This window comes from Tiliqua scincoides, chromosome 13 (assembly GCF_035046505.1).
Source record: "Tiliqua scincoides isolate rTilSci1 chromosome 13, rTilSci1.hap2, whole genome shotgun sequence".
NCBI lineage: Eukaryota > Metazoa > Chordata > Lepidosauria > Squamata > Scincidae > Tiliqua > Tiliqua scincoides.
In genome coordinates, this window is record NC_089833.1 from 3,287,063 (window position 1) to 3,297,835 (window position 10,773).

The 10,773-nt window shown below is 48.1% G+C and overlaps 1 pseudogene; it reads right to left on the minus strand.

Annotated features, from left to right (window-relative positions):
* Nucleotides 1–10,082: 10,082 nt before the first annotated feature.
* Nucleotides 10,083–10,199, minus strand: LOC136633753 (5S ribosomal RNA; annotated as a pseudogene).
* Nucleotides 10,200–10,773: the final 574 nt, after the last annotated feature.

Genomic DNA, 10,773 nt, shown 5'->3' on the forward strand with positions numbered 1-10,773 from the left:
GACCAAGTGGCATGTTTTTGATCCTCCTTCCTGACATTACCGCATGTTCTGGGATTGCATTTAATTAAAAAATATCCCTCTGTAGCCGACAGCAATTAAAGCGGAATATCAGAGGGCAACCTTGCTTCCTGTCACCCCCACTCGGCGCAGCTTGGCGGTAATAAGCAAGGTGCATCTGTTTCCTAGCACCGCTTGGCACGAACCGGATGCTTTCCAGACTAGAGAATCACAATTTTTTTTATGTGTACTGTAATGTAAAATCATTTAGCGATAACATTCTGGTAGTGATGGAACAAGCAGGAGCAATGAAACAAGATGGATGAAATCCGTCTTCCCGGGATCTGGGTTGTTCAGACTAATTACACTTTTACACGCCTCTCAGTGCTTCCAGAGTAGAACTTTCTCCCCTTTTATCTCATGGCAAATATTGTAATAAAGCGCTTGGAATTTAATTATTCCTTCCTGACAAGGCTTTTCACATTTCTTTGCCAATCAGTGGGATTTGCCAAGCTGAGATCTCGTGGAGTTGAGCTGTTTCACCCTGGGGGAGAATTGCATCCTAGCTAGCAATCAATGTCCGTGCACCTTTCCAGATTGGGACTAAATGTTTGAAATGGGACCGCTTGCACCAGAGGGAAAATGGCAGGATAGTGGCATTGTCTTGTTTGTTTGCTGTCAACCCCGTGCATGTCAGGGGCTGAGGTTACACACATAGGGCACACCTGTTGGCCAACCAAGCCAAAATTTGGAAGCCAAAATCTTCCGTTGTGGGAAGGCACAGTTAAGGTGAGCTCATACAATCGAGATGCGACGGTAATCTTGCTGGGAACCTGCTCTGGACCTGAATTCCAGTACACTTGGACAACAGTGGGCTCATAGTATCAGCGGGAGATCCATTCACGGACACAATTGCTTCCCTTTCAGTCACCCTTCTGAGTATGGAAGGGGTGTGCCTACACCCTCAACAGAACGGTTGTCTATGCAGATTATTATTGGGGAACTAGACCAGAAGGGACATGTGTCCCCCACACCGTAACAGATCATGAGGATTGTTTATCCACCTCACTAGCTCAGTGCTTGAAACACCCAAGAGTTGTGTTGGAGATGACCAAGTTACAATGTGTGTACATTTTTTAAAGATGCCCTAAGTAGGTTATTACCTGTTTAAGATCCCTGAGTAGATCAAAGTGGACAGGATGAAATCAGCTGAACCAGCTCTCAATGTAGTCCTGATAGTATGGCCTCCAAGTCAAAATTCACAACCAGGAAAACGACTGATGTCCAAGCCACATTCCAGTCTGAACATGAAATCTCTATAGCCATTGTCCTGTTGAGGACAGCTGGTGGCATGGTGGGAAGATGTATCTCCATTCACTGCCCAGTAAGATGAGAAGGGATGTCTCTTTGCCATCCTTGGCAGTCCCAACAAAAATCAATATTTCTGGAAGTCTGGTTATTATTACCTTACCAGGCATGTTCTATTTCATGTTGAGCTTTCAAAAAGCACCTTTCATTCATATTCACACCTTCTGAGATTTGAGGAGTGGGCAGAGGTCAATAAGAAATACAAATGTTTTAACCCTGTGAGATTATTTTCTCCAAATCTCTGCAGGGTTTCAAAGAGAGCCCTGGGGAAATGGGGAACATCAGAATGGCTGCAATTCTCGGTACAGCAAAACTGCCCTTTCATCTGGTTCAGGACCAGAGCATGGGCAAGAAGTTAAAAAAAAACAACGGATGAATGTCAAAGCAGAGCCTTATTGAGCTTACACGTTTATTTTGGTCAGTGAAAAGCGTAAATAACTACATAACACATGCAAATATATGCATGGTGTAGTGGTTTGGGAGGTGGACTTAGACCTGGAAGATTCAGGTTTGAATCCCCCCTCAGCTATGAAACTTCCTGGGTGACCTTGGGCCAGTTACCTTCTCTCAGCCTCACCTACCTCACAGGGTTGTTGTGCAGACAAAAGGAGGGGAGCAGCTGTGTACAAAGAGAAGGCAGGGCGGTATAAAAATGTGAAAAATAAAATAAATACGTAATAAACAGAAATAAAAAAGAAAAGAAAAAATGAACATAAGAAAGTCGACGAACATCATGGAAGCCTGGATGAAATTGGACAAAAGAGGAAAACCTGTGGACGAAATTTGGAATGTGGTTATAATTGAAAACAGCTGTAAGGGCAAAGCGATGAAAGTCAAGTGGATGAGAGTCAAGGTCTTGCTGTATCCTGAAGTAGTGGCATAGCTAGAGGGGGCGCAAAGCACTGAGTTTTGCAGGGAGCCTCACTGCAGCGCCTCCTCCTCCTCCAGGAAAACCCAGATGTCATTTCCGGGTTCTCCCAGAGGAGGAGGAGACGCTTCATGATCCGGCTGCTGTCCCCCACCCCTTCTCCTGCGGATGCTCCCCCTACATCACTGCCCCGGGGCTGGAGCTGTTAGGTTCACCTGACAGTAAACGGCTGCCTTACTCTTCTAGCTCAGAGGCTTCCACAAGTGGGGTGGGGCCGATCCCAGGTGGCTACACCCCTCTTGTCACAGTGTTTTTTCTTTGAGCCTTAGGCCTGCTCATTAGGCATTGCTTGTAGCAGACTAGAGACCAGCAAAAAAAGGAGATAAGATTTGTCTGGCCTGACTTGCTCTTGACAAACCCATGTTGGCTCCTAGAAACCACCCCATCATTTTCTAAGTGCTTGCGGACATTCCGCTGAATAATCTGTTTAGGATCTTTCCAGGAATTGATGTCAGGCGGACCAGTCTGTTAGTTTCCCAGATCTTCTCCCCCCACCCCCATTTAAAAGACCAGGATGACATTTGCTCATCTCTAGTCCTTGTGTACCTCTTCCATTCTCCTCAGGTTCTCAAAGATTACAGACAGCAACTCCTTCCAGCTCCCTCCAGTGTACTTCATCTGGCCCTGGAGCTTAAATTCATTTCCGTAACTAAAAGTTTTTTAACCATCTCTTCACCTATCCTGAGCTGTGGTGCCCCCATCAGAGCAATGATTAGGTTTTCTCCTTGGACAGTCCTCACTGTGTGCCAGGGAAGGGGCTCTGCAAGAAGGCCAACTGACCACAGGAAGTAACATTTAGTGGTTAGGGTACTTACATCCTTTCCTCCTCCCCCTTTACCAGAACAGCAGCTGAATGGGGGGAAAGTCAAATGAAATTAAAACAAAAAATGTGGGGTGGGGATGGGGCCCTTGAAGTGTGACACCAGAAAGGTCTTGTCCAGGCTTGCTCTGAACCCTGCATATTTCCACCCATGAATATGCAACCATATTTGGATTTGTCCTCTGATGGGTTTGCAAGACAAAAGACAGATAAAGGGACCCTGATGTCGTGATGTCATAAGGTTGAGTCTTCTAAAAATGTCATGCAAGCTCTCTTTTTTATGCCTCAGGCTTTTGAGAAAATCCTCAAAATGAATACTGGGCTGGGGCATCTCCCTTATGAGGAAAGGCTTCAGAGTTTGGGGCTCTTCTGTCTAGGAAAAAGGCCCTTGAGGGGGGATATGATTGAGATATATACAATTATTCATGGGATGGATAGATAGAGGGATTTTTCCTTTCACACAAATCAGAACCAGGGGGCATCAACTAAAATTGAGTGTCAGTAGAGCTAGAACAGACAAAAGGAAGTATTTCTTTACCCAGTGTGTAATTAGTCTGTGGAACTCCTTGCCATGAGATGTGGTGATGGTATTTGGCCTAGATGCCTTTAAATGGGGATTGAACAGGTTGATGGAGGAGACATCCACCACAGGTAAGAAACCATGATGGACCTCTTGGTTTTAGAAATAGGCTACCTCCGAATGCCAGGTGCAAGGGAATGGCAACAGGTGGAGGTATCTTGTGTCTTGTGTGCTCCCAGAGGCATCAGGTGGGCCACTGTGAGACCCAGGAAGCTGGACTAGATGGGCCTTTGGCCTGACTCAGCAGGGCTTTTCTGTGTTCATATATGCTCCATGTTATTGGGGTTTCCATGGGAGACTCTCTCTCCCTCTGCCCACCTTCCTTCACCAACCCTGGAAGGGTGCAGAAAAATATCCTTTCTCTGCCAAGGTGCTTGTTGTGCAACTTTGAATCTTGTGACAGACTTTTTGGATTCAACAGAAGAACATCTGCACAAAGATGGAGCCAGTTCAGCGTCGGAAGGCAAGGGGGGAGCGGGAGCTTGGACTGGGGAGGGAGGGTGCAGAAACCATGTGCAGCCTGCCATCAGATGAAACCGATACAGTGCGCACATCTTGATTCCATTGGCCAGGCACCCTGGCCTGTGCGTCAGCTTCCTCCATGCTTCATTCTGTGTCAGAGGCTGTGGTATGAAATTGTATGGTGGCAGCTGTGATGAATCGTCCCCAGATGTTATCCCAAAGGGCGCATGGGAGCCCCGCTGCATGCGTGTTTTGAATCAGCATTCAGAGAACAAAGGTTAAAAAGGGCCGGGGTGCTCACACAAGCCCTCCTCTTGGATTCTGGGTGCAGGAAGTGAGGCTGGGTAGTGGCAGGGCAGATGTTTTGCTGCTGTCATTCACTCTAAGGCAATCCAGGAGCAACTTACAGCACAAGCCTATGCATATTTTCTCAGGAGTAAATCCCATTGTGTTTTACTTACAGAGGGCCCAATCCTATACAATGCGTGCCACTCTCACAAACATGACAATGCCCGTCGGGGGATGGGAGAGTGCCACCCGATGCTCTTCTTTCCTTACTTGGGGGGAAAGAGATTAATGTCTCCTTCCCCCACGGAGGTGTCGGGAGCTGCTGCAGGCTGCCTGGATGCCCATAGGATGCTGTGGCAGCTATTTTGGCGCTGTGGCAGCCGCACACACCGGGCAGCTCAGGTTTGGGCTGCCCGTCTCATTGACTATAATTGGACTTACTTCTGAGTAGACATACATAGGATTGGGCTGTTAATCTCTGAACTCCTGGACTGACAATCTCAGCGTCATTCTTTTTTAAGAAGCAAGCTTCTTGAGATGGGGGTCAGAGTGTAATTTGGATTTAGGCCATGGGGAAGGGGTGTTCAACACTATCGCTGATTTACTGTGGCCCTGATCCAAGTTACCCCTCTCCCAAAATCATTTGCTACGGAGGGGAAAATGTAGAGGTGGAAACAGTGGCATCACTAGGGGTCCGGGAGGTGAAGTTCGCAGCCAGTGACACCATGGGGACTATGACACCAAAAGCTCTAGAGGTCTATCTCTAGGTCTGCTGCCCTGGCACGCCTGGCTGCCCCATTGGATTTTCCTTCACAGGTCCAGCTCTACCCATCTCTAGAGTCCAGGTCTACCAGGCTTCTCAGAGGTCTAAACCTCAGAAGGCCTCCCAGATATAACCAGAAATTGTGCTGGTAACTTCCACATGTCCAGGAGATGTTCTGAGGCCCTCCAGCTGCAGATTTCATTATCTGTGGAATTTGGTATCTGTGGGGGTCCTGGAATGGATCCCCTGCAGACACCAAGGGCGCACTGCACTGCACTTACATCTTTTAAAAATTTGGATGTGAATGGTAAATTTAAGTACAGGGCTGCAAATTAAAGCCACAGATGACCAGTGGGGGAAAAAAAATCTACATGAATATAAGTTATTATGCCACAGACATCCAAACCAGAGAAACCCTCTCTTGATGGTGCTGTATGCCGGTATGCTTGCAAGAAATGTTCTCAGGGCATAAAGCCACTTTGGGAGCCAATCTAGGAGAAAAGCAGGGGATAAGTGTAATGAGTTTTTTAACAAGTAAATCATAAGCATAATAATTATTATTATTAATCAAATAAACAATAATAAATCATATATATAAGTTCCATCTCTAATATATTCATTTATGTAAATATATTCAAATTTGAAATGTAAATTAATTCTCCCCCCCCCCCGGCCCCCTGCATAGTGTGAGAGAGATCATTTGGCCCTCCTGCCAAAAAGTTTGGACACCCCTGCTCTATAGTATTACTCTAGTAAAGTGGTTGGGGGGGGGGAAGCTCTATTGGTGGCTGGATGGCTGGGCTTCACATTTCAGACATGTGCTCCTTTCTGCAGATACAGTGGGCCTTGGTGTCAGCAGGGGATCCAGTCCAGGACCTCTCCCCCATGGATGCAATTCTACGGATAATGAAATCCATGGGTGGGGGGTTGTTCGGTGCAACAATTCTGAGACCTCCTGAGACTGAACATGGTCTCCTCCTATCTCATTTTGCCTCCCTGACGCAACTGGAAGCCACTTTTGGTTGTTGTCTGGAAGGTCCTCTGAGTTCTTCCGGTTGCAGACTCGGCATCTATTGATATTCAAGTCTGTGGACACACTGTGCCTTTATTTTATTGGAGTTTTGTTTGTTCCTTTATTATAAATAAATAAAATGAGTTTTAAAAAGAAAAGGCTGTGCAATCCAATCTATAGTTTATTCTGTCATGGGGCAGGAAAGCCACGAGGCAGGTGGGGGCCTGGATGGTGTGCCTGGACAGTGGCGTCACTAGGGTTCACGTCACCTGGTGTATCACCCCCTTCTGCGCGTCACCCGATGTGGACCGCATCCCCCTAGCAACGCCACTGTGCCTGGATTTACATTAACCTGCCACATTTTTGGCAGAAGGTCTGCAGCCTCTGGAGAGTGTGTGCCTGCAGATCATCTTTCTGTTTTGATGCTCCCTGCATCCTTGAGGGCAATGCAAACAAGCCCATGTGCAGGCCAGGGAGGATGGAGACGGTGTCCAGTGAGGAAGGGATTGCTACCCGATGACAGAGCTCATCGTGTGGCGGCCAGCCAGGAAAGCTCCCTGCAACATGCCTTGATTTCACTGCTTTGGAATGCCTCTCAATGAGCTGGAAAATTTTGGAGTCAGATAATAACCCCTTGATGCTCCTCTACTCCACATATCCTCAAGTCATGGGCTGAGCTATACACACTCGAGCTCCCGACTTCAGCCATCCTTCTGACAGATGTTGATGACTGGTCTGGAGCACACGGACTAAGAAGAGGCGGCCCCCACGCCCTCCTCCCTCACTCGTACACCAAGAGAGCTTGAATTAGTGGTTAAGAAGTCAAACATATTACAGGCCTAGCACAAGGGAGAGCAGAGCTTCTGTCTCCACATTGATTCAGAAATCTGGCTCTTGGAGAAAATCAGCAGGCAAGATACACTTCGCATGTGTCATGTAGGGAGTGATTTGGTGTAAAATAGTTTTGGGGACATTTTGGAGAGGAACTCTTTCTGCATGTTTTGCCACTATGCCATGCAGTGACCTGAAACCAGTGGCATAGCTAAAGGGGGGGGTGCAAAACACTAAGTTTTGCAGGGATCCTCACCTCAAGTGTGTAAGGACCCTTCCCCCTCCGCTTTGAAGTCATTCCAGGTGGTGGGAGCTAAATGGAGGCATGGAGGGGGAGTGGCTGCTTGAAAGCTGAGGTGAAGCTTCCTGCAAAACTTAGTGCTTTGCACCCTGCTCTAGCCCGAAACAGTCTTTGAATGGGAGCCTCCACTGGGGCTCTTCCCCTTCCCCTTTGAAGCCATTCCAGGTGATGGGAGTGAAATGGAGGCCTACACTCCAAAGGGGAGGGGAAGGGGCTGCTTGCCACTGCTGTGAGGCTCCCTTGCAAGACTTAGGGCATTGCACCCCCTCTAACTACGCCACTGAAGACTACGTAAACCAGATGTTGATAAGAGCTCTTTTGCATGTGTTTGCTTCCCATGAAGTCCCAACAGCAACAAGGCAGGGATCCCCTCCAGGGGCATGTGCAGAAGGAGGAGGGCCACCTTGAGTGCTCAGTGCTGTATTGACTCCAACAAAGATGCGATTGACAGCGGCCCAGCAAAAGTGCACACCCCTCCCTCCTCTTTTCCTCTCTCCATCCACCACCTGCTGTTTATTGGTGCAAAAAGGTTTAGCAGCCCCAGGGCTCTTGGAACCATAATGCAGGCCCCCCCCCCTTGCTGTCTCAGTTGGAAATGGTCCAAGTCCCTCTCCTGATTCATTTCACATTAGCATCTCCTGGGATCAGTGATGTGCCACATCCATCACCTATTTTTTTTTCTTTTTTCAAAGAGGCACCCGAAAGGGGCTGCAGATCTCCCCCCCACCCAAGCACTGACATGATACGCTCAGGCTACATTGGGGGTCAGACAGACATTCTGCAGAATGGTGGGTTTTGTTTCTGCAAAATGGGGCAGACCCCTGGTGGGCGATTGGGGAGGGGGCTTGGTCCCCACTGCAGTTCCAATTCTCACTGGGAGGCTCCAAACATTATTTGTGTCCACCACAAGCCAATAGGAATTTTTTTCCGCATGGGGTGGGACACAATCAGGACTGGAATCACAATGGGGATTGTTTGGAGACACAAACTCCCACTGCAGGCTGACTTCACCCTCTCCTGCACTTCTAGATACAATCACATCTCCATAATCACCTTTTTCTCAAGCAAAGACATCACAGCCTTCCCAGCAGTATAGCTAGAGGTCGTCGTGCCCGGGACAGTGACATCAATAACACTTCCGGGTTCTCCTCTTTGAAGAATGTCATTCCCAGGATCTCCTTTCCCGAGGAGATGCTGGTGTTGGCGGCCTTGCGATCCAGCCTTGTGATCCCTGCTGCCCTTCTCCAAATTGCCTCTTCGTGTTTTGACTGACTTGCTTCCTGCCTGCCTCCCTTCCTGCTTTCTCCTCAGTGAGAACCTCTGCTTGCTTGACTTTAAGCCATTTCTGCCCAACGTTGCATATATGCAACAGGGATCCAATGTGTACACCTGTGGGCTGGGCAGAACTGCTCGGTAGTGCCCTGTCATATACTTGGTCTCACACTCCCAGGGTTTTGGGGTGCTCAGAGTTGTTGGTTCTGAACCCTAGAGCCCTCAAAGATAATAATAACAACAACAACAACAACAACAACAACAACAACAACAACAACAACAACAACAGCAACAACAACAACAACAAAAGGTATTTATATACCACCTTTCTTGGTCTTTATTCAAGACTTTATTCAAGGCGGTTTACATAGGCAGGCTTTATCTAAATCCCTATTTAAATAGGGATTTTTACAATTTCAAAGAAGGTTCTTTCTTTCAAGAACGACTACATTCAAGGTGTTTCATTCCAATCTGGCTTCACATTCTGGCCTCCATCCTCCCACGCTCCGAGCAGATGGAATTGCTCGGCGTCAGCTGCTCCAAGGTCGCACGGTGCCGGTGGCCTCGAACTGGCGACCTTGTGGATGTTATCTTCAGGCAGACGGAGGCTCTACCCTCTAGACCAGACCTCCTGCCCAGAGGTCCCTGTTCCCTGTTCGGTAGTACTGCCACCACCCTGTAAGAGCCAGTGCCTCAGTCCAGGGACACCGAGACCCTCTAGGCTTAACTATATCCCTTGTAGGCACTGAGCACTTTCTTTACTTAAAGTCTCAGTCCTCAAGTTACTAGTCCACAATGAGGATTTTTGGTAGCTTGCTGAACGGCTAGGCAGGATTCTGAACCTTTGTCCCCAACAGACAATGAACCAACATGGTAAAAGGATTTTTACTTTATTAAATACATAGGGTTACAAAAAGTTACAAAAGGCAGCAAATGCTAGAGGCATAAAAACTTCTAGGAAACATATCAGCATAAAACAACAAAGCTAACTGGCTAACGCTATTATTCTCTGACTCTCACCTGGGTCAGCTTCTTTGGTAGATCCTCAGGTCAGTTACCTAAGAGGCCACATGGTCCTGGCAGGGCAGGATGTGCACCCACCACCTATCTCACCAAGAATGGTTGGCAACCTTCAGTCTCGAAAGACTATGGTATAAGCCCACAGCACCCGGTATTCCCATGCTGTCTCCCATCCAAGTACTAACCAGGCCTGACCCTGCTTAGCTTCTGAGATCAGACAAGATCGGGAGATAGTGTTCAGTATAGGGAGATGGTTGGCAACCTTCAGTCTTGAAAGACTCTGGTATAAGCCTACAGCACCCGGGATTCCCATGCTGTCTCCCATCCAAGTACTAACCAGGCCTGACCCTGCTTAGCTTCCGAGATTGGACGAGATCAGGAGATAGTGTTCAGAATAGGGAGATGGTTGGCAACCTTCAGTCTCGAAAGACTCTGGTATAAGCCTACAGCACCCGGTATTCCCATGCTGTCTCCCATCCAAGTACTAACCAGGCCTGACCCTGCTTAGCTTCTGAGATCAGACGAGATCAGGCATGTGCAGGGTAACAGCTGCTGCCTCACCAAGAGACAAAAACCAAAAGACTTGTCCTCCAGAAGTGGGGCTGGAAGCTCACCCTCTCAGCTCTTCCCTCCCCCCTGGAGATCTGCAGCTGCATTCCATCTTTGATGGGCGTCTTTCTGGCTGCCTAGGTGCTACATTATCACCTTCCATTGAGTTGTAAATTCCTAGCAGCTAGGACTGCAAGCCCCTTGCAAGCCCCTTCTGTGTTACTGGGTTTCTTTGGTTCAGGCTTTGCAATGCTACTAGGCCTGAACTGCACATATTCATGACATGCCCCCCTTCAAGTGGTACCCACAGCACATGCCCTGCCTGCCATACCTTTAATACGCCACTGAGCCTTTCTGGTAAGGAAAGTGCTCCTTCAGCCCTACTGCTCATTTCAGCTGCCCCTTCCTACATCTCTCCCACCACATCTACAGAATCTCTTTGCGATGTGGTGACTAGAACTTCCCACAGTGTTCCAATTGTGGCCACGTTCCTCTTACAGCTGGAGGTTTACCGGGGTAATGACTGTAACCATGGCTCTGGTTTGGTCCCAACCACCTGGATTACCCCCCTAGCTTGCTCCC